Genomic DNA, 22,306 nt, shown 5'->3' with positions numbered 1-22,306 from the left:
GAGAGAACAGAAGATTTGAACACAGTCAGTGCTGTAATTTTCTTACAGCCAGGCATTGCATATTTTGGCCAAAAGCCTGATGAGCTTAATGTGATATTTCTATTATTTTGAATGTCTAAAGTTTGTTACTAAACTTGAATTTTGATACCATAGCAATGGTTGTTCTATGAGTACTGAAAAGATTTATAGGAATTTGATGTATCCTTCTAATTACTTACAGTGGAGAATACGGTTGAATTTGATGCCCTTCTTCTATATGATCTCTTTTCTGCATTATTGATGTACTGTATGGAATGCTGTGGTATTTAAAATCTTAATTTCCTGTAGCTTATGTGACTTTTTTTTGAAGCAAATTGCAAAATGAGCGGTCACAAAGTACAACAGGATTCCTGTGAAGAATCTCTGGGAAAAACATCACCTTTCTATTAAGAAAAACAGTGGTAGAAAAATAATAATGAAAACGAACCACTTAAGGTATTTTTAGTTATTAGATTATTATTTTTTTTAACAAGGACTCCACTCTTTCTTAGAGACAAAAATAACAAAACACAAATCTAAGTAAAAAATCCATGTCCCTCCATCCTCCTTATAACTTATTATTTGGAAAAAAACACAGAAATCTGTTTTGAGTGTGTTCAAAATTCAGACTAGTTTTTTTCAAAATCCCCATATACTTTAAAAAAGCTTAGAACTGATAAGACAATATGGTTAAGCATCTTCTGTGTGGAAAGGGTGTCTGTTGAGCAAAAACGTGTCTCCAAAAATATTTTGGCATTTTTTTAAAGTTGCAAGTTCCAGGACACCACGTGCTCTGGAATGTGCCTGAATGAAATAGAAATAACTTTTAACATGTAATCTGATTTTAAAAATAAATAAATAAAAAGTGAGAGAGACAATAAATAGATTGTATTTGTTAAATGAAATAAATAGAACAGTTTCTAGTGTTCCATCGGGGTAAACCAATCATACCTGCTTCCCCCCCCCCCCCTTACCCTTTTGATACCAGTTGCATTACAGGGTCACAGTTTTGTAGGATTTGTTAAGAACGCAATTACCCTGTTATTTTGTATAAAGCACAGTTATAAAGTTACATGGTTCTGTAGGTAGTATGAGATAATGATCGTAAATAATGATAGCGAGATAAACTTGTGATCACAGAAGAGTATTGTGTTTTCACAAAAGCATCTTTCTTTGTTGATGTTCTATTGAATTATTCTAATTGTTTTGTTATGGGATTTTGAAATAGAATGAGAAAAAGAACGTCCTTTTAAGCCTTCACCAGCCTTGAAATCATTCTCTTCTCCAATGATTTAATTGTTAAGTGGCAGCAAGTGTTGGATGTTTACGCTCTTCTTCTTCAGTAGTTGCCCATTTCAGAGGGTAGGGGGAAAAGTTAGGCGAGTATTGGTGAGTACTTCTGACGGTACATAGTGGTGCTTATCATTCAAACATGGTGTTAAAACAGTTTTCGGTGCACACTGCCTGACCTCCTTAATGCAGGTAGAAATCTGTCAGCCTGTCCATAGCAGGAGGAGCGAGGCTTTGTTGCTGTGCTCACAGGGATGTTTCTGACCGTGTGCGCTACGTGATGAACTCAAGCCTGGATACCAGGCGAGGAAATAAAGTCAGCGTTTGGACTGGGTATTCTGGTTTTTCCTCAAAGTATTTCTGGGTAAATTTGAAGGGACCAAAACATTCTTTCTGGGTCTTAGGTAGCAGAAAAAGTCCATTGGCAGGGAAACTTATAGCCTTATTAGCTGAATTACCAAAGTTATACTTTACTGAGAAGGGAGGTTGAGGGGTTGTTTTGTTTCGATGGTACAAATTTTGCGGTCCCTTAAACACAAGCACTTTTTTACCTGTTTCACCTACAGGAAAGGTATGGGATAAAGAGAAGTTTCAAAAGAAGGTGTTCTACTGAAGTCTGTCAAGACTGAAAACTATGACTTCTCTTTCCATTTGTACTTCTAATTCCTAGTATGATGAAACAAAACAAGAATGATATGGTTCTTTAGACATCGACCCAAAGTTTACAAAGTGATTGTCCCTCCATATATAGCATGTTCTTGCTTGCCTTTTGGAAGCTTTTTTAATATCTGAAGGTTAGCCCTCAGGTCATAGCTTTTATAGGTTTAGCATAAACCTTTAATCTCTCTTTAATGATTTTGGTGAGTAGCTTATTCTCATAATTATTACTAATAAAGCTACCACATACCAAAGTACAGTACATCCTTGCAGTATCAAAATTCTTTCTTATTTGTTTATATCTTATTAGCAGAAAAAATATTGCCAGTCTCCACTTATTTCCCCCAAAAAGGACCTTCCTAGACACTATAATAACACAGACCAGGAGTAATGTAGAAAAAGAATATTCAGATTTTTCTAATATTCTTTCTAATATTCTAATAACTTTGGCCAGGGAAGCAGTTTTAATTTTGAGGGGAAAGCTTGTTGAATTTTTCTTTCTTTTTTTTTTTTTTTTTTGAATTTTTTTTTTTTTGTTGTTGCCTGGAGTTAAGTTACAATAAGAATTATGCCAAAACAGTAATAAAAATAGGGTTTTAAACATCGGATTTTATCACCCATAGAAAAATTGGTAATATAACTTGACTATCTGGGGTTTGTACAATATGTACTTATGCCTTAATAACAGATGACATCTGCTGAACTAATTGGCTCAGCAGTATAAAGAGCTGCATATATTGTGAACTAATGGATATTCTCTGTTACCTCAAAGCTTTTTGAACTTTATACATCTTACTCATTATAGCAGAATTACTCATTCCTTAGAAATTTTGCTATACAGTATTTTCACAGAAAAATAGATATAATGAAACTTTCTAACTCTCCTTTCTTCCCATGTCTTGTAATTTTCCCTGTACTTTCAGGATGCTACTTCCAATACAATTCTTCTAGCAAAGAGAAGACGGCTTGCTGATTATGCCTCTGGTATCTCCATTATTGTTTTTGATTCACCAGAGGAAAAAGCTCTGACAAATGGGCCAGCTGGCTCCCTTCCCCAAGAGACAGAGAGTAGTTTGCTGGTCCCTATATTCCCAAATTTGAGGTTCTAACCTTCCCTCTCCCCAAACCTGCTGCTCTAAACAGGCAGCCTGTGAATTGCTTAGAGCATCACTAGCAAGCTTCAGGGTAAAGCAACGCTTCAAATATTTAGTAACTCACCCATGTACAAGGTAAGTGAGGTACAGTATTGACACTTTTCAACTTCTCAACTGGTTTTTAAAAGTCTTTTTTTTTTTTTTTTAATCCCCCCTCCAGTGATATCTGCTGCATCCTTTGAGAAGTGCCGGTATGTTTCTAGCTTGAATCTCTAACTGGAAGATCCCTGAGGGTTTTTGACTGATGCTTGACTGTACCTTTGTAAGTGCATAAATGCTGGCCATGCTTTAGCTGGTAGTAAGGTTTAGCAAAAAGCAGCACCAGTGCACAGAGGAGTTGAGAGCTCAGTACCTGTTTTATTGCTAGTCAGCAGAGCAGGATGTGAAGTTTTGGCAACATATTTGACTATGCTGTGTATTGCTGAAAGAAAAACTCCCAGGGAAGTTTGTCTTGCCAGTAATCCTCAAATCTTTCAATTTTGCAATAACCCATTTCCCCGCACTGCCCCTACCGAGTTTTTTCTTCAGTTTAGATGATGCAGATATTCTGAAGTGCAACTTTTTTTCTCCTTCTCACTGCATTTTTGGGGGGATGGGGGAAGGGAGGAATCAGTGTTTCAAACCTGCATCTGTAGAAGAAAACATTGAACAAGATCTGGGGTCCTAGAGGAAGTCTTTAGAGCAACCGGATACATGACTGTGTAACCATAAGGGATACACAACTAATGAACACTAGGCAAACATGTAACATTAAAAGTTGCCAGGTGAGGACAACTAATGCAGCTAATAGGAAGGCCGTGAATGGAAAGGCAGTTGAACAGTTTTATTTATAACTCATGGTTAACATTGCTCTGTGCACTGTATAATGGTCAGTTACTGACTGCTTAAATTACCTTATATAGTAAGACTTCATCCTGTAATGCACAGACTCTGAGATGGCTGCTTTCTTTCCTCCACATCTTAAATGTTATCTTTGCTCCCAAGAAACTGGGACTGTTTTCATATTTTGTAATCCCAGTTAGTGTGTATAGTGGGTATTTGCTGCACCAAGTTGGGTGTCCTACGTACATGTCCTACATACCTACGTACATGTCCTACGTACCAGTGAAGAGAAGGGTGAATGACCCTTTTGAAGGAGGTTAAAAACCTCCTTGGTCATCCCCTCTCTTCTGAATCACTGCTGGTGTTGACGTGCATCAAGGAGGAGGTGCCATGAAATGTTCCAACCTCATTTCTCCTAGGCAGGTTGTATTACAATATAATATAGGTGGTATGTGACACTTTATTTTTTCCACAAGTGATGATGTGGATGGCATATTTAGAGGTTTATTGTTAATTAACACCAGTTCATTAAAGGATTAGTTCTGTGGGCACGTTCTAAGCACAACCGTGTTGTTGCTGTGTGAGGATAAGCTGAGCTCACGGTTAAGGGAACAGTGTTCTGCTCCCGGGCTTCATCCACAGTCAATCCTGGTTAAGGATTCTTTCCTGGATAAAGAGTAATTTTCTTTTGATCTTGTTTTTTAAATGAACTGTTATTGTGAGGTGGTAGACTATCTGCCTAACATCAATTTTGACTTTATTCATTGCCCTCCTACTTTATTCGTATCTCACACAGGCAAAAGGTGATGAAATAACAGTACAGAAAAAGTTGGGTTTGGTTTGAACTGTTGTGTAGCACAACAGACTGCGCAGGAACAACTGTACTTCCCCAGAATGTTATTTGGTTCATAGAATATGAAGCTACAAATACTTGCTTTGCCAAGCAGTATCAATGACTGTTCACAGAATTTAAATGTGTTGAGAAGCAGTATTTTTAAATGCGACATCTCCTTTCTGTTGCTGATATGGCAAAAATATTCTGGTGGGTCAGCTCTTTTCTGCAAAGGGAAAAGAAATATGAAGCTATTCCTCTAATTTAAAAAGAAGAAATAGGTAGTTGACAGAGACAGAGCACAGTTGTTCCTGACGTCCACTGGTCAGGAATCTGTTAGAGACTGTATATTGCTCTGAACGTTAATCTTGCATCATAGAAAGGATGTGCACTGCAGTGCTGAAGAATGACTGTCACATTTTTGTTACATATTTGCTCAGAACTGAGCTCTCTCACAGGAAATACATTAGCCCTATTTCTTTGCCTGATTGTCCTGCTAATGGAAGAGAGTGAGTGACAAGGGAAGTTCATGGACTGGTTTAGGAGGAAATTTTTTTTAAAATGACACACCTTTTAAAAATTGTACTCAGATTATATCATACGCTCAGTTTATTACCATGCATATAAGAAGTGATACTCAGAACCTGTTGATATAAACTGACATGTCGGTTCCTCTGTTCTGTTCCCTTACAGCAGGGAAGCAGGTATTTTTCCCCACAAAGACCTTAAAAAATGTGCAGACAAATATTGACATAGCATTGTGAGGCTTCATGCAGATCTGGCCTAAATGAAGACCAAGGTTTGAATGGGAAATTAAGCAAAATGTTCATCCAAATACTTCTAAAGAATACTTGTCAGAAATAATAGATACCGCTAGTGACTATGTGGAGTACTGCCTAAATTTCAAACCAAATTGACACTGTTCATCAGTAATTTGTTACCAGAATTTTTATTTTAAAATAAATTACAATAAAATCATACATAATTTTGTGCATGTAACACTGCTGAAGTGTTGAGACAAACAACCTTAAATGCATTGCAAACACTAAACAAGCATGTAGTAAGGTGGGCGTTCGTTATGGAGAAAAAAGCAAAAATAGATGCAAAAGAAGTGTAAAATCTGTTTCAGTGTTTCACTTGCTCTACTACAAGCATTATTCACTGTTCAGAGATCACAGGTAAATAGTCCTTCCTTCCCGAGATTGAAAACCTATTGTTTGAAAAGTTAGTATCAGCTAATTCTTTGTGAAAATTCATAGAATCACAGACTGGCAGGGGTTGGAAGGGACCTCTGCAGATCATCTCGTCCAACCCCCCTGCTTGAGCAGGCACACCCAGAGCAGGGGGCACAGGAACGCATCCAGGTGGGGTTTGAATGTCTCCAGGGAAGGGACTCCACAGCCTCCCTGGGCAGCCTGTGCCCCTGCTCTGGCACCCGCACAGGGAAAAAGATTTTTCTCATGTTTAGCTGGAACTTCCTGTGTTTCAATTTGTGCCCATCGCCCTTGTCCTGTCATTGGGCACCACTGAAGAGAGCCTAGTCGCATCGTCCTGACACCCACCCTTTAGATATTTATAGGCATTGATGAAATACCCCCTCAGTTTTCTCCAGGCTGAACAAACCCAAGTCTCTCAGCCTTTCCTCACAAGCGAGATGCTCCAGTCCCCTGATCATCTGGGTAGCTCTCCGATGGACTTGCTCAAGCAGTTCCACATCCTTCTTAAACTGGGGGGCCCAAAACTGGACACAGCACTCCAAATGTGGTCTCACTAGGGCAGAGCAGAGGAGGAGGATAACCTCTCTGTTGACCTGCTGGCCCCCCTCCTTTTAATGCACCCCAGGATACTGTTGGCCTTCTTGACCACAAGAGCACATTGTTGGCTCAGGGTCACCTTGCTGTCCACCAGCACTCCCAGGTCCTTCTCAACAGAGCCGCTTTCCAGCAGGTCAGCCCCCAACATGTAAATTCTTCATAAATTCAGAATTTTTTTGAACAATGCATGCTGCCAGATGTACTTTTAATTAACTGTGATCCAAATGCAGCTTCATTACATTTATCTTTTTCTTGACTTTTTTCTTTTTTGAAAATAGCATTTTAATGGAAAATCATATTCTTTGGCCTCTGAGCAGTAGATTTTTGTTGTTGTTGTTGTTGTAAGCGTAAGCTGAATTGGTTACAATTTGAAAATAGGCCAGTGGGTAGTAGAGTTTGTATAAGGACTAGAAAGCACTTTATCAGTACTTATTAGACATTGTGGTTATAAGGTCTTACTGTTAAAACAAACTTGAGAGTTTCAAGCAATAATATGCTACTCCACAGTTTTTAAATATTGCATATTTGTAACATTAAACAAGGTTTGATTAAAACAACAGTTACAATAGTTGCCAGGGGCCAAAACGTTTGTCATTTGGGTATGATCCAGTTCTGTTCATTATAAGGAGGCAAATGCATCCAGTTTCTCTTCCTGCTGTAAAAAATTAATATATTGTTATTCTTCAGTGTGTTATAATAAACAGTTGGCATTTAGCATGTCATTGATGCAAATTTTAGCATAACCAAACCTAATGAGAAGTTTTAATTTAAATAAAGAAAACTGTATAAATAGCAATCAGTTGGAATATAGTCAATGGTTTAAAACAAGCTGTTTGAGTGTTTTATCATGAAAGCTCTTTAGCACTTCTGTACATTTATACAGTGTGTGTGTCCTGGTCTGCACAGTGTGTAGCGCGCAGAACAGTTGGCTTTTTGTGTTTTCTTTTTGTTACGTTGTACCAGGTAGTAACTGTGGGCTTGGCTGATTTAAAAAAAGAATAAGGGTCAAGAATGATGTGTAGAATTAGAGGTATAGGTACACAAATTGTTCTCCTCTATGATACACTTTGAGTGAAAATTGATGGATCCAACAACTAAGTATGTATCTAATACTAAATATGCATTTTGGCTCAGGGGGATGCGTGCAGAGGAGCAGAGGCAGCCACTGCAGGAGTGCCTGCACGCCGCTCTGCCCCTGCAGGTGAGCAGCACTGGGACAGGCTTGTATAACCTCACCGTAAAGGGTGCGTGGGTGACTCATGAAATTTTATCTGTCCAAGCCACTTGCAGTTAGCTATTCGAGATTACCCTTTCATTGGTTGTGAAATACACACAAAACACCTGTGGGTTTTAATTAGTTTTCAGTGCAGGTTGCTTGTTAAGAAAAAACCCTTTGCCTTTGTTGAAATGACAGCTTAGATTTTGGTAGAGAACACCACTTGCAAAACTACTTCTGTTGATAACGTTCGCTTTCTTCAAAGCAACTTTTATAATGAATGAAATCAATTGCAGATTCATGTTCCATCTGGGTACTTATATAGCTGTATGGGACACTCGGGAAATTGCCCTTTTTTAGAAAGGCTTTTGTGGAGATGGCAGAGAGACATACGTACAGCCTAAAACTGGCTCCACATCTCTGAGACAGGAATCCAGGATAAAATATTTTCTTCATCCTTAAAGACTATCTGAGTCTTTTTGTATTGTACTGACCTTAGTACCTCTGCTCTTGGAGCAGGCTGCCCTTCATGCTGGAGGAGGTTACTGGTGCCAGTCCCTATACCTGTGCTGGGGCACTGCTGGCCTTCGGGGGCTGGCTGCAGGGGCGTGCGGTCCCTATATAATGCTGATGCACAGGGACCAGTGTTTTTCATGGAGTTGTAGGTGCGGCTGTAACTTCCACCAGATGTTTTGTGTCCAGAAGTGAAGTTGCAAATAAAATCTTACTGTCCACCTGTGCCACTTAAGTGCTGGGAAGAGATCAAGGCTGGCTGCAATGAGCAGATTTTTAGTTGTTTGCATTTCAGGTGTTTTGTAACTTTCACTAATATTTAGTAGCTTCTTTCAAAAGTCTCTATATTCTGAATACTATCTTATTTGTTTTTGAGTGTACTCAAAAAAATATAACAATTTTAATCCTTGCAAGGTTTATTTTTCCTTCATATTCTTAAAGTATTTAAAAGCCTCAAAGTCTTTTATGGCTTTGAATTTTATGGGCTGTCAAAATACCACAGGAAGGCCAAAACTTGTATTGTTTTGTCTCTGCAGATGTCTTCTTGAAGGATTAAAGCGGTCAGCAGAATGTGTAAACAGCATTTCCAGCTTTTAAAGTTAGTCACTAGAGCATCCTTAAGAGCAGCTTGGGAATCTAGTCCTGCAAGACAAAGCCCTCACTGGTATGAGGGAATGATGGTCAGGGGCTTCTGTTAAAATGTTTCAGTAACTTCGCACTTCACAGCAGTTAGTCAATGCGTCCCTTGCCTTTGAGACGCAGTGATTGATCGTGTGTGTAACTAGTCCATTGACATATAAAATAGAGTGCATTTACTTTAACCACAAGTTTACCTCAAGTTATATCAGTGTGATTATTTAAACAAAGGTGTAGTTAGTCAGAAATTATAACGTGACTGCAGCAGTTATCTGACCAGTGTTCACTGTGCACACTGATGGCTTTCTACGTTCTACAGCTTCTCACGCCGCAAAGAAGAATATTTGAAGTTTGTGAAAATTTTGGGGAAGATACTGCTTTAGTGGAAAGGAAAGCATGTGCTGATATAAAAAAGAGTTCTCATGTTAATTTTCATTCTTTCAGAGGAAAGAACTAGGAGAGTGGAAAATTGTCTCCTCACAGTTTCTTAAACATAAACCCTGCTCCCACAGACCTTAAAGATTTTTTCTAGTTGTTTTGTTGTTGTTTTTTGGGGTTTTGGGGCATGGGGTGTTTTTTTTTGTTTTGTTTTGTTTTTTTTGTCCTTTAATCACCTGGAAGTCATTCAATGGAGTCTAAACCAGTTCAAGGAGCAACGTAGGGGAAAAACTGATTATCTGATTACCCACCTCACTGTCTTGGCAAGGCCCACCTGATGCCCTTTCATAAGTTCAGAGCTGGAAATGATGAAAATAAAGTAATCTGAATAAAATAACAAATTGATCACTTTGTCTAAATAATTTATGGGAAGAGCTTATCATAAAGATATTGGTTCTTGCAGACTTTGAGGGGAGAAAAGGAATATCCTGTAAAATACCTCAAATAACCCTATCAGTTCTGTTCAAAATTTTTCACATTTTATTTTAATTTAATTTTGTCTTTAGAAAGCCCTGAATTTTAGAAGTTTGTACTGCATAATACATTGACATAGCAAAGCTGTGAACTTGCAATACTGGGTTAAAATACTAATGTATTCATAGAAATACTGTCTTCACCGATAAAATATTTCTCAAATCAAGGGTGCAATTTGACATGCATTTCAGTAGTAGCAGTGGCAGGTTAAGCAGTTTATCTTCTCCTTTCTGTGCCTACCCCTGAGCTACCTCGTGAACTACGCCAGTGCTGTTTTGTAGCCAAGTGGAAAACTGAGTGCGGGAAACAAACCCGCCCTTAAAAATAAAAAAGTTTTGACAAGTTATTTTTGAGTTGGACCAATTCCCCACTCGTGTTCCCTTGTGCTGAAAAGGCACTGGGGAGGTGAACAATAGCAGCAGTAAGTAGCTTGGTGTAGCATCTGCTTAAAGTTGCTGATTGCCTGAACAAAGCCTGACTATACTTGAAAATAGGTAATTTTGTCCTTTGAAACAGAATTAGAAAACGAATACAGAAAAGTGTTTAGAAGAGCACGCACATCAAAAACTATTGTATGTGAGGAGAACGCCTTTTCCTAAGCATATTTGTTTTGACTTTCATGCAGGTCTCCACTATGACAAAATATTCTCATATTTAGGTGAATTAAGAGTTTATTTCCTGTGTAAAATAAATCTGGATAAGAGTTGGTTATAGTGAATTTGTGTGATGACATTTTCTACCCATCCAATTTTCATACAGTTGCATGTCACTTGGCTGAACCTGTAATTCAGCATTTCTAATGGGTTTTAGAGAAGAAAGGCAGACCAGAAAGGTTAAATGTTTGGAAGGGTCAGGTAGCTGCCCTTAAGCTTATTAACAGAATTTAGATGTAGAATTTCAGCAGAAAGGGGGCAAAAGTGGGACTGATTGCAGACAAAAATAATCTGCAGAAAATGGTCAGAAAATTATATTCATTTTACCTAAGCTTTTCTCATTAAAGATGAAGAGAAAATCAATTCCCTAGCTTTTAAGATCTCTGCAGTTATATGGAAAATGTAAAACCCTACTTCAGAGAGATCTTTGAAATCTCATTCTGTATCTCATGAAAAATGTGTTTTGGAACCCCCACTTTCAAAATGTTCCATGAAAGAGGAACCACCATGCTGGGATCACACTTTCACTCTAGTCTTGACTTTCTTTTAATGTAAAATTTGACATTAAATATAACTGAAAGAAAAAGCCTCTATTTAAATCTGAAACTACAGAAATGGGATGCTTCAAGACTGGTAGAACTCTCACAACCCTTTTTGCTTTGAGAGAAAAAAACCCCCAAAACCTAAAACCCAAAACAAACCCAAATTTGCCAGATTTTCAGTTTGAAGTAGTATTTCAGTTTAAGTGGCTGCACTTTCTGGGAATTTGGAGGAGCCATGAAAGAACGATTCTGTAAAAAAAAAAAAAAATAAATCAGGAAGCTCTACTAAGGATTTATTGGGAGAAAACAAGATTGCTGAAAATTGCTGACTTTATCTGTTATTCATTGAAACTCTGTCAGCTTTTACCTCTGTGGTATGCAGCCACTTGACCTGGAGCCCACCTTTCACAGAATCATAGAATAGAAAGGTTTGGGTTGGAAGGGACCTTTAGAGGCCATCTAGTCCAACCCCCCCGCCGTGAGCAGGGACAGCTTCAACTAGATCAGGTCGCTCAGAGCCCCGTCCAACCTGACCTTGAATGTTTCCAGGGATGGGGCATCCACCGCCTCTCTGGGCAACCTGGGACAGTGTTTCACCACCCTCGCTGTAAAAAATCTTTTCCTTATATCCAGTCTAAATCTACCCTCCTTTAGTTTAAAGCCATCACCCCTTGTCCTGTCACAGCAGGCCTTGCTAAAGAGGTTGCCCCCATCTTTTCTATAGTCCCCCATTAAGTACTGAAAGGCCACAATAAGGTCTCCCCGCAGCCTTCTCTTCTCCAGACTGAACAACCCCAGCTCTCTCAGCCTGGCCTCGCAGGAGAGGGGCTCCAGCCCTCGGACCATTTTTGTGGCCTCCTCTGGACCCGCTCCAACAGGTCCATGTCCCTCCTGTGCTGAGGGCCCCAGAGCTGGATGCAGCACTGCAGGGGGGGCCTCCCCAGAGCGGAGCAGAGGGGCAGAATCACCCCCCTCTCCCTGCTGCCCACCGTGCTGGGGATGCAGCCCGGGACAGGGTTGGCTTTCTGGGCTGCGAGTGCACATTGTCGGCTCATGTCCAGCTTTTCATCCACGAGTACCCCCAAGCCCTTCTCTGCAGGGCTGCTCTCAGTCCTTCGCCTTTCTTGCCTTTCTGCCCATCATCTGTGTTTAAAAATGCAATCTTGAGATCAGATCCTCAAATGAGCTTTGTATGACTCTGGTCTTCATGTTTAGTGAAATAGAAACAAGGAATTTATAGGAATATGTTACTGTTGATGGGATGATGGGTGTTAACCCAAGTTAAGCAGCGTACCTTGTGTTAGGGGTGTTGGAGTTTCAGCTACCTGCCGACGCGTGTGGCAGGCTGCAGGCCCAGCCCGGCCGTCTGCTCACGTGTGGTGCTTTTCCCCGTCGTGCACCTCTGTAGTTAATTTTGGCGTGTGGATCTTATGCTTTGGTGGAAATTGCACTGTGATGTCCTGCATAAAAGAACAAAAAAGGAAAATAAAGTAGTGCTTGAAAATGTTGTTTTGAATAAAATGCTGATGCATAAAACTTTCATCATTAAAACAAGGAATAAGAGATCTGAATCCTGAAAAGTCAGCTGAAAGCCAAAAAAACTGCAGAACTGCAAGTGAACTACCTGAACAAAATACATTGCAGTTGTTGCAAGAGAAGCTCTTGCTGCATGGTGATGGTGTGCAAAAGGCTCTTTTCTAACTCTCTTTTTACAAGTATAATTAAAGAGCAGTGGAATTGTGTTTTAAATAAGGAACACACAGTTTTCCCTATTTTAATGTCTGATTATCTTCTGTGTGTTTTTTTTGTTTTGTTTTGTTTTGTTTAAGATCTTGATGGTTATGGCAAAATCTTTCATCAGCGTATGGCATAATGGGCTACCGGTTGGATGATTTACAGTCATCTGAAACATGATGTATACTACTTCTCTTCCTTGTCCATGGTAAGTTTTGTTCCTGCACATACCTTTTAAATACTTGACTTCAGAGAAGTAACTAAAAGTTTGCGGTGACCTGCATTGGATGTTGTTCCCATTGTTTTCATATGGACTAGCCTAGAGTCGTTAATTTACTGAACACGTAAAAAACAGTTCTTCTTCTTAAGCTGTTTGAGGATGTTTTAAAAACTTAACTTCAGAAAATAGCCATATAAATTTTTTCTCTCTTTTGGATGTTTTTAGAGCTGTGCAAAGATCCTGATACACAGCTTGAAATGTTATCTTTCCCTTCAGCTTGAAAGCATCTTCGTCTCTGTGGGAGTGTCTTAGTTCAAATTAGATTCCAGAGAAATGTTCTCTTTAGTATGACACGTACTGCAACGTATTTTAGAAAAAAATAACTGTAACTATGTTACAAATATAATTCAAAACACAGGGGAAAAAATAAATTGGAGAAAATATTTAGAAAGAAGTTGTCAGTTTTATTTTTGCACTGCTTCGATGTTCTGTGCCTACAATTAATCTGATTATAGTGTCCATGAGCAATGTTAAGTATTGTATAAACAATCATATTAAAAGCAAGGCTCCTCATAGTACAACTGAACTACCACTCCTGATTTACAGTGTTCAGACATGCAATAATGAGATCCAAAGCACTAGTTGTTCATTTGGCTAAACGCATTGACAAACCAAATTTGGATATCAAAATGTTCCACTGACTGCTCTTCAACACACCAGAAATAGAAGCCCAGTGCTCTGTCCAAATATCAGGTTAAGCAGCTGAGGTTAAAGTCCCCGCTGTCTTGCTCTTCGCTTTTTTAAGGGCTTTGACATGGCTCTTACGCCAGTTTATTTGTGAATGGTACTGAATTTTCTGCAATAGTTGCTTAGCCATTGTTAAAATCTGTCTGTAAATGTTATCTTAAGTCTGTGTCTAGGGTTCAAGTTAGAAAAAGTATCACATGCCAGCAGAAAAGGTGTCTTTTCTTTTCTCTTTCTGTTCCAGATTTCAGAGTCCTTAGAGGTATGCAGAAGTAGCGAGAAAAGCGGAGGGATGCGAGCATTGAGAATAGAAGAGGCAAATTAACGGCATTAGTCAAAGCCATTCTTATGATATACTTAAGTACTGTAATGAACTAAGAGGCAATACAGTTTCCAGGGGTGTGTTTGCACTTGATAATGGAAAGATGTGTTTAAGTATCGCTTATAAACGGATAGAGATATTTACCAGCAAAAATGTTTACTATTAATTTTGGTGGAAGTAGGTATTTACACAGTGAAATGGACAGACATATGGCATGTCTTTTTCATCCTTTGGAGGGCATCTTCAGCCTGCCTTTCTTACCAATTTCAGCTGGGTTTGTGTTTCAAACCATATGTCTCCCAGGTACTAACCATACAGCTCTGAATGCAGGGAGCCAGATAAATAGCAAAGAAAACATCACCTCACTTGTTTCCGCTGGCAAATTATTGGGGGGAGTGGACGGAAGATATTGTTTGATGGGCTATCTAGCACCTGTTGATTCTGCGAGGCAGTTCCCCGGGTATTCATTGAGTTCTGCGCTGCTCCCTAACCAGGCTTTTTATTTGCCGAATTAGCCAATTTGTTTCAAAGACTTAACCTTTTCTTTTCTCCTCTTCCTTATCAGCAATGTGCCATACATTTCTGAGCCTGTGTTTGCATCCTGAATGTGCACTGATTCATGATGAAATAAGGGCTTTGTGACAGGTCTCGTGGAAAAACTAACTTCTTTAATCAGAGAAAAGAATGTCTATCCCATATGTGTAAACACTCTAGGATTTTGTCTCCTTTTCCAGAGGTTTGCTACACCACATTTTACTGCAATTATTCCCTGTGTCCACCAGCATGAATCTAGGCCACAGTGTTTCCTTTGTGGCCAAAGTAAAAAAGAAAAATAGTGTGATGACATCTGAAATTCTTTAAGAAATGCCATTTTACATTGCCCTGATAATGAAAATAAAACACTGCTTGCTTTGGCAGTCGTATTGGTCAGAATTGTTCATTTTTGCAGGCAAAAACTCTTCAAACAAAGAGGACGTGTGTGTGAAAGGGCATCTTCATTCCTCCCCTCACTCTTGTATCCACTCGACTCATGTAAGCTCTCAAAAGCCCAGTGAGTTACCCCACTGCTTCTTTCTAACCAGATTAAAGCTGAGGTCGGCAGCAGTAAGTAAACTAGTGTCACCACACATGACATTCTACCCTTACTACAGTAGTTTGCGGAATGATCTCTGGAGGCTAAATAAGCCTTACTTGTCAAATTCAAACCCTCCAAGAGAAGAAACAATATTCAAAACAGTAATATATGTTTAGAATCTGTAAAATAATAATGATGGTAATAATAGTTCCAGTTTGTTCCCAAATCCTATACTCCATTAGCTAGACCAGGGTAACCTACTACAGAAAGTTGTGGGTGTTTGCTACAGGCCACCTGATCAAGAAGAGGAAGCTGATGAAGCCTTCTACAGACAGCTGGAAGTAGCCTCACAATCTCAGGCCCTGGTCCTCATGGGGGACTTCAACCACCCTGATATTCGCTGGAAAAGCAACATGGTGAGCCATGCACGATCCAGAAGGTTCCTGCAGAGCATCGAGGACAATTTTTTGATGCAAGTGGTGGAGAAGCCAACGAGGCAAGATGTGCTGCTCGATCTTATCCTAACAAACATGGAAGGGCTGGTTGAGGATGTGAAAGTTGGGTGTAGCCTTAGCCGCAGTGACCATGAGATGGTTGAGTTCAGGATACTGCGAGGTAGAAGCAGGGCTATGAGTTGGGTTACAACCTTGGACTTCAAGAGGGCCAACTTTGGCCTCTTCAAAGACCTGCTAGGAGGAATCCCATGGGCTAGGGCTCTGGAAGGCAGGGGTGTCCAAGAGAGCTGGACAGTATTCAAGGACCATTTCCTCTGAACTCAAGATCGGTGCATCCCCAGGAGGAAGAAGTCAGGCAAGGGAGCCAGGAGACCCACATGGATGAGTAAAGAGCTTCTAGAGAAACTCAAATGGAAGAAGGAGGTTCACAGTATGTAGAAAAAGGAACTGGCCACTTGGGAGGAATATAGGAATGTTGTCAGGGTATGCAGAGATGCGATGAGGAAGGCCAAGGCCCACTTGGAATTAAATCTGGCAATGCATGTCAAAGATGACAAGAAGGGCTTCAGCAGTAAAAGGCAGACTGGGGATACAGTGGGCCCACTCCTGAGCAAGGAAGGGGCCTGGTAATGCAGGATGCAGAGAAGGTGGAGTTACTGAATGCCTTCTTTGCCTCGGTCTTTACTGCTAAGGCTGCCCTCAGGCATCTCAGCCCCCAGAAGAGAGAATAAAACTGGGACAAAGGAAGACTTACCATCAGCTGAGAAAGACTGGGTCAGAGATCGCCTATGCGAACTGGATCCTCGCAAATCCATGGGCCTCGATGGGATGCACCCATGAGTGCTGAGGGAGCGGGTGGATGTTCTTACTGAGCCACTCTCCATTATCTTTCAAAGGTCGTGGAGGACAGGAGAGGTGGCTGAGGACTAGAGGACAGCAAATGTTAATCCAGTCTTCAAAAAGGGCAAGAAGGAGGGCCTGTGGAACTATAGGCCAGTCAGCCTTACCTTCATCCCCGGATAGGTGATGGAGCAGTTCATCCTGGAGGTCATCTCCAGGCATGTAGAGGACAAGAAGGTTATCAGAAATAGTCAGCATGGATTCACCAAGGGGAGATCATGCTAGATCAACCTGATAGTCTTCTACGATGGCATAACTGGTTAGGTCAACGAAGGGAGAGCAGTGGATGTTGTCTATCTCGAATTCAGTAAGGCATTCGACACTGTCTCCCATAGCCTCCTCACAGGCAAGCTAAGGAAGTGAGGGATGGATGAGCGGGCAGTGAGGTGGAGAGAGAACTGGCTTCAACAACAAAACTCAGAGGGTCATGATCAATGGAGCAGAGTCTGGATGGAGGCCTGTCACTAGTGGTGTTCCCCAGGGGTCTGTGCTGGGTCCAGTCCTGTTCAACATAGTCATCAATGACCTGGATGATGGGATAGAGTGTAACCTCAGCAAGTTCGCTGGTGATACCAAGCTGGGAGGAGCAGCTGATACACCAGAAGGCTGTGCTGGCATCCAGCGAGACCTGCACAGGCTGGAGAGCTGGGCACAGGGGAACCTCATGAAATTCAACAAGAGCAAGTGCAAGGTCCTGCCCCTGGGGAGGAACAACCCCATGCACCAGTACAGGCCGGGGGCTGAACTACTGGGAAGCGGCTCTGTTGAGAAGGACCTGGGAGTGCCGGTGGACAGCAAGGTGACCCTGAGCCAGCAATGTGCTCTTGTGGTCAAGAAGGCCAACAGTATCCTGGGGTGCATTAAAAGGAGGGTGGCCAGCAGGTCAACAGAGAGGTTATCCTCCCCCTCTACTCTGCCCTAGTGAGACCACATTTGGAGTGCTGTGTCCAGTTTTGGGCCCCCCAGTTTAAGAAGGATGTGGAACTGCTTGAGCAAGTCCATCGGAGAGCTACCCAGATGATCAGGGGACTGGAGCATCTCGCTTGTGAGGAAAGGCTGAGAGACTTGGGTTTGTTCAGCCTGGAGAAAACTGAGGGGGTATTTCATCAATGCGTATAAATATCTGAAGGGTGGGTGTCAGAACGATGCGACTAGGCTCTTTTCAGTGGTGCCCAATGACAGGACAAGGGCGATGGGCACAAGTTGGAACACAGGAAGTTCCAGCTAAACATGAGAAAAATCTTTTTCCCTGTGCGGGTGCCAGAGCAGTGGCACAGGCTGCCCAGGGAGGCTGTGGAGTCCCTTCCCTGGAGACATTCACACCCCGCCTGGACGCGTTCCTGTGCCCCCTGCTCTGGGTGTGCCTGCTCAAGCAGGGGGGTTGGACGAGATGATCTGCAGAGGTCCCTTCCAATCCCTGCCATTCTGTGAATCTGTGATTCTGTGATACGTTAAGGTGATGAAGCCAGACTTTTAGAGGAGATGGCGGGATATGAGGAAGACTTATGTGAAAGGGAAATGGAATATTTTACAAGGAAGTAGTACTGGAAATGCAAAATTTTACATTGGCCTGTTATTATCAAGTGTCTTCTATATCTTCATTCTGCGTTGGACCAGCTGATATCAACTTTGGCAGATTTTTGTCACTGGAAAACAGTCAACTCAACTGAGATTAGAAAAAAAAAAAAAGAAAACTAACAAAACAACCAAACCAAACCCAAAACAAAACCAAAACAGAAAAAGTGGAAAATCTTAGTTGTCTCCTATATATTGAGAAAAATCACATGGTGTTTTAATATTGAATGGATTATTTTAGCGATATTGAATATTTAAAGTCAGCACAGGATGACAAGCAATGAAGAGCAGAAGCCAGGTGCTGTTTAGGAGACATTTATGATAACTAAAAAGAGAATATTTAAAGCATTAAAGGTCAGGACATCTACAAACAAGGTAAGTGGTGCAGACCTTATGTTAAGTTATGAGAATAACGAAGGAATTTTTGGTAAGTAATCGCATCAGCTTACTTGGAAGGCACACTGAAAATAAGTCTAGGAAGCTGAATAAAAAAAACCTGTAGCAGGTGTCCCAATGTCCTAATACTTACCAGCTGTATTTTCCGCGTGTTACATAGTATAGACAACCTCAGTTGTAGGGACAGCATCAGCAATGGCTAGGTGGAGTGACTTAAAGAAAAAACAAAAGGCAACAAGAAAAAAACATGGAGAAAGTCTAGCCCTGGATCTCAGTTTCTCAGCTCAAAACAATCTGTCAAAAACCATGTACTGAAACCTCCTATACTAACACTAAGTAATGGAAAGCTTGCGTTTTGGATATTTCTGCTTCTGAACTCTTTTTTCAACTTCTCTGTGCTAATGGCTCATTGCAGTTTACAGATAGTGTTGTAACTGATGTGCACCACTTTAACTGTAAATCATCATTAATAAGTATTTTTAAAAAAATTTTGTTATTTCCATTGCTTTCTCCTTATTGTGGAAATTCAGGGTTGTCTAGACTGCCACTGATTTTCTGTAGAGCATCGCTCCGTCAGAGTTCATGCAGATGTATTCAGTGAATCTGGGTCCAGTCTGCCATGTCACCTGCTAGCCGGGCTGTCCAAACACAGCATGGGCTTCATTTGGGTGCCAGAATAAATGGCATAGCAGGTACACTGAGAGAATCAAATCTAAGCATGCATTATTTATGGAAGTAATCACAATCCTACTGAGATATATCCTGAACTGAGATGCATGCAGCTAATAAACAGAAACAAAGGAATAACTGTTAGTCTTTGTCTCAAAAATTTCTGGTCTGGATGAATTTAAGCTAGGTTTTTATGCTGCCGCCTCAGTACATTCAAATAAAGTAAGAACTCCTTTTTGCCCTTTTCCTTTCATTGCCACACACTTCTGTGTACTTCGTTTTCAAACTGGTATTGTGATCCAGAAGGACTGCACTATGTCAAGAGTCTTGAATAAAATATGCTACAGAAGCTTAAAAAGCTACAGAGAAACTAGCCTGAAAGTTAGGTATTGGTTAAGACAAGGCTCGGTAACCTGAGAGGCACTGCTGCTGATGTGCTGTCTACTAATGATTTTCTATTAGTAGGGAATCTTGACTAATGATTCTCTATCAGTGTGTTCCAGCTGATGTGTTAGTCAGCGGATCAGTGCGTCGTTTTATTTCCTCTTAAAGAGCGTCCTTCTAATGTGAGTGTGATAGGATTTGGCGTTAAATGAACTGCTGCAAGGAACCTCTTTTACCTGAATGGAGGCATGAAAATTTCTATAGGTTTGAATTTGTGCATAGTTTTCTTCTGAATTCATAAATTATTTGTAACAGGTAACTACCTCTGTGGGCTTTTTGCATTTAAAAAAGAAATATAAATGAGTAAACATGCTTGGCCTGAGAAGAGGCTCTGTGGTAACATTACTGTTATGTTTAAATTCTATGTTCTTTAACTGCACTAGGCTCTTAAAGAAAGTGCTGGGTTTAAAGCTTCAGCAAACTTGCGTGAAAATATATGCCATGAATTAATATTTAATTTTTAGCCTTTCCACTGTGCTACTGTAAAAAAGCAATGGCAGCCATTTTCTACAAAAGACTAAAGGCTTGCCGGTTTTATTAGGGTAGAAAAAAGCCATATGCAAATACTGGAAAACTGATTATTTGTTTTTGTCCTTAGAATGTTAATCTATTTTTTTCCCATTAAAAAATAGCAATATAAGAATATACTGTGAGTGCTTCGAATCTGTTTGGTTTTCTTATTCTCCTACTATGAAGATAAAAATGTTTCCAATGGAAAACCAAGATGCAGTACAGAACCTTCCAACCCATTATCAGTTTGGTAAGGGAGGGTCCTGAAAGCTGGAAGGGTTTAAATGGCATGTGATCTAGGAAAGCCACATCAGTGGCCAGCTGCCTTTGGTGCCCTGGCAGCACCAGCTCCTCCCCTCAGAGTTAGACCTTGATGAGCTGCAGGAATTTAGTGCAACTAACCCAGTGAGACATCTTTTTGAAGGGAGAGGTGGCTTTATTTTAGATAATCCATAATCAAGTTGATTTTACCCATTTGTGTTCTCACAATGGCATGCTCACAGCACTGAAATCCGTGTCCAGGTGATCTGGCCAGCATCACTAGTGTGCAAGTCTGGAGGCCAGGAAATGCCAGCAGTTGCATCCTCACCACTTCTTTTGGGTTCCTCTTGGTGGCGACAGATGAGTTTTGGGGGAAGCATTTTGGTGTGAGATAGGACCCAACAGTTGCTATATTTTGATTGTTCACCTCAGAATTTTGCTTATTTCAGTCTCTGTTAGGCAAATCTGCTGCCTAGTGCTAGTGTGTTTTCCTTTCACGATCTCAGGGTGGCTGGCCTGACAGGAGGAGGCACATGGCGTCACCGCATATGGCATCGCCTCTTCTGCCTGCTTATACTTCTGACCTACACAGCAGCCTGGCTTACGCTGTAATTAATTACACAGTTTTAATTTTGGATACCTAGCTAGAGAAAATATGCTAAATGCTTACTGTGAAGATTGAGGACCTTGAAGTTACCTAGGATTAAGCACCCAAAAGTGTGCTTAGAAAATGGAACTTTGTTTCATTTTAAGAAAAACTAAATATATGTCTCCTGTTTGGTGGATGTTGACTGCTGGAGGCAGGTGGTGCTTCCCCTATCCCTGAGAAGTCTGAGTTCGATAACTCTTGGAGTTTCTCACAGAAGGGATTCAATATGGATTTCTGAAAATAATAATAAAAGAAATATGCTGCTTAGAGCAATCAGTAATTTCTTCTTTGTTCTTTTATAGTTGGCAGGCAGAGTTCCTTTCTGAATGCTGATTATTTTGGAGGTTTTGGAGGATTATGTTGCATAAATATACATGTTGGAACTAGATTTTTATACAAGCATAATTCTGAAATAAACAAGATAATATTGAGACGTTTAAAAGCTATGTGGCCCCAACTGTGGGAGAGAAAAGCAGGCCTTTGACAATCGGAGTAAATCATATTACCAAAAAAAAAAAGTGTTTTTAAAGAGGCTGAATTACATTTCTTCCCCCCCCCAATCATCTAAATAATTAGAATACCATGAGTATTTATAAAACTCAGGGACATGTTGGCTGTATGGCCCTTGGGAGGTCTCCTCCCACTCCAGGCAGGACCATCGCCCACCTGGATGAGGGCAGCTGCGACTCTGTCCTTGCTGGGGCTCGCTGGTCATCCCCTCCACTCCTGGTCCCTACTCACGCCGGGGGTTATTCTGTGCCACGAACCCACCCTGGCACCTAGGGAATATAATGAGAATTCTGTTGGCCCAAACTTCGAGTATAACGGCCCCTCTGGCTGGAGGCTCTGCCATCAGCTGTGTCAGCACTCCTTCTCATTTACTGTCAGTTGCGTATTTGCCAACTGGACCTCTTCGGCAACCAGCACGTCACCGATGAAACCATTGAACACCATAGGCTGCTGAAATTCACCTTTACAATGAGGTATGGATTTGCTTTTCATTTTATTTTTAATGATTTTCAACATGCCAATGTTATCCTATAATTTACCTAACGGCAGAGAACTGTTATAAAGATTAGTGCCCGAATTAAGCGTAATCATTTTATGACTCAGTTGAAAAGTTGTCTTTGCAAACCACAATGTAGAAACCAGGTAAGAATCACTGCAGTTCTCTGACTTCCAGCTGATCAAATGCATACGGTATCTATATATCCTCTAACTTTGATTATTCTGTTAGCCAGCATCAGCAATAGCAGAAATGGGGGAAAGGGGAAGCTGGTAGAAAAGACACAG

The 22,306-nt window shown here is 40.7% G+C and overlaps 1 protein-coding gene across 4 annotated transcripts in view; it reads left to right on the top strand.

Annotated features, from left to right (window-relative positions):
• The window catches only part of CHRM3 (cholinergic receptor muscarinic 3), a 292,590-nt gene that overhangs the window by 75,490 nt on the left and 194,794 nt on the right, over positions 1–22,306 (top strand). For 2 of the 4 annotated variants that reach the window (XM_075089412.1, XM_075089414.1), the window contains exon 2: positions 12,889–13,001. The exons of the other annotated variants lie outside the window; for them this stretch is intronic. The gene's annotated coding sequence lies outside the window, so the exon portion shown is untranslated. The remainder of the gene's footprint in view (positions 1–12,888; positions 13,002–22,306) is intronic. 4 annotated transcript variants of the gene reach the window in all.

The sequence above is a fragment of the Phalacrocorax aristotelis genome, chromosome 3 (genome assembly GCF_949628215.1).
Source record: "Phalacrocorax aristotelis chromosome 3, bGulAri2.1, whole genome shotgun sequence".
Taxonomy (NCBI): domain Eukaryota; kingdom Metazoa; phylum Chordata; class Aves; order Suliformes; family Phalacrocoracidae; genus Phalacrocorax; species Phalacrocorax aristotelis.
This window is presented reverse-complemented; position numbering and strand designations above follow the sequence as displayed.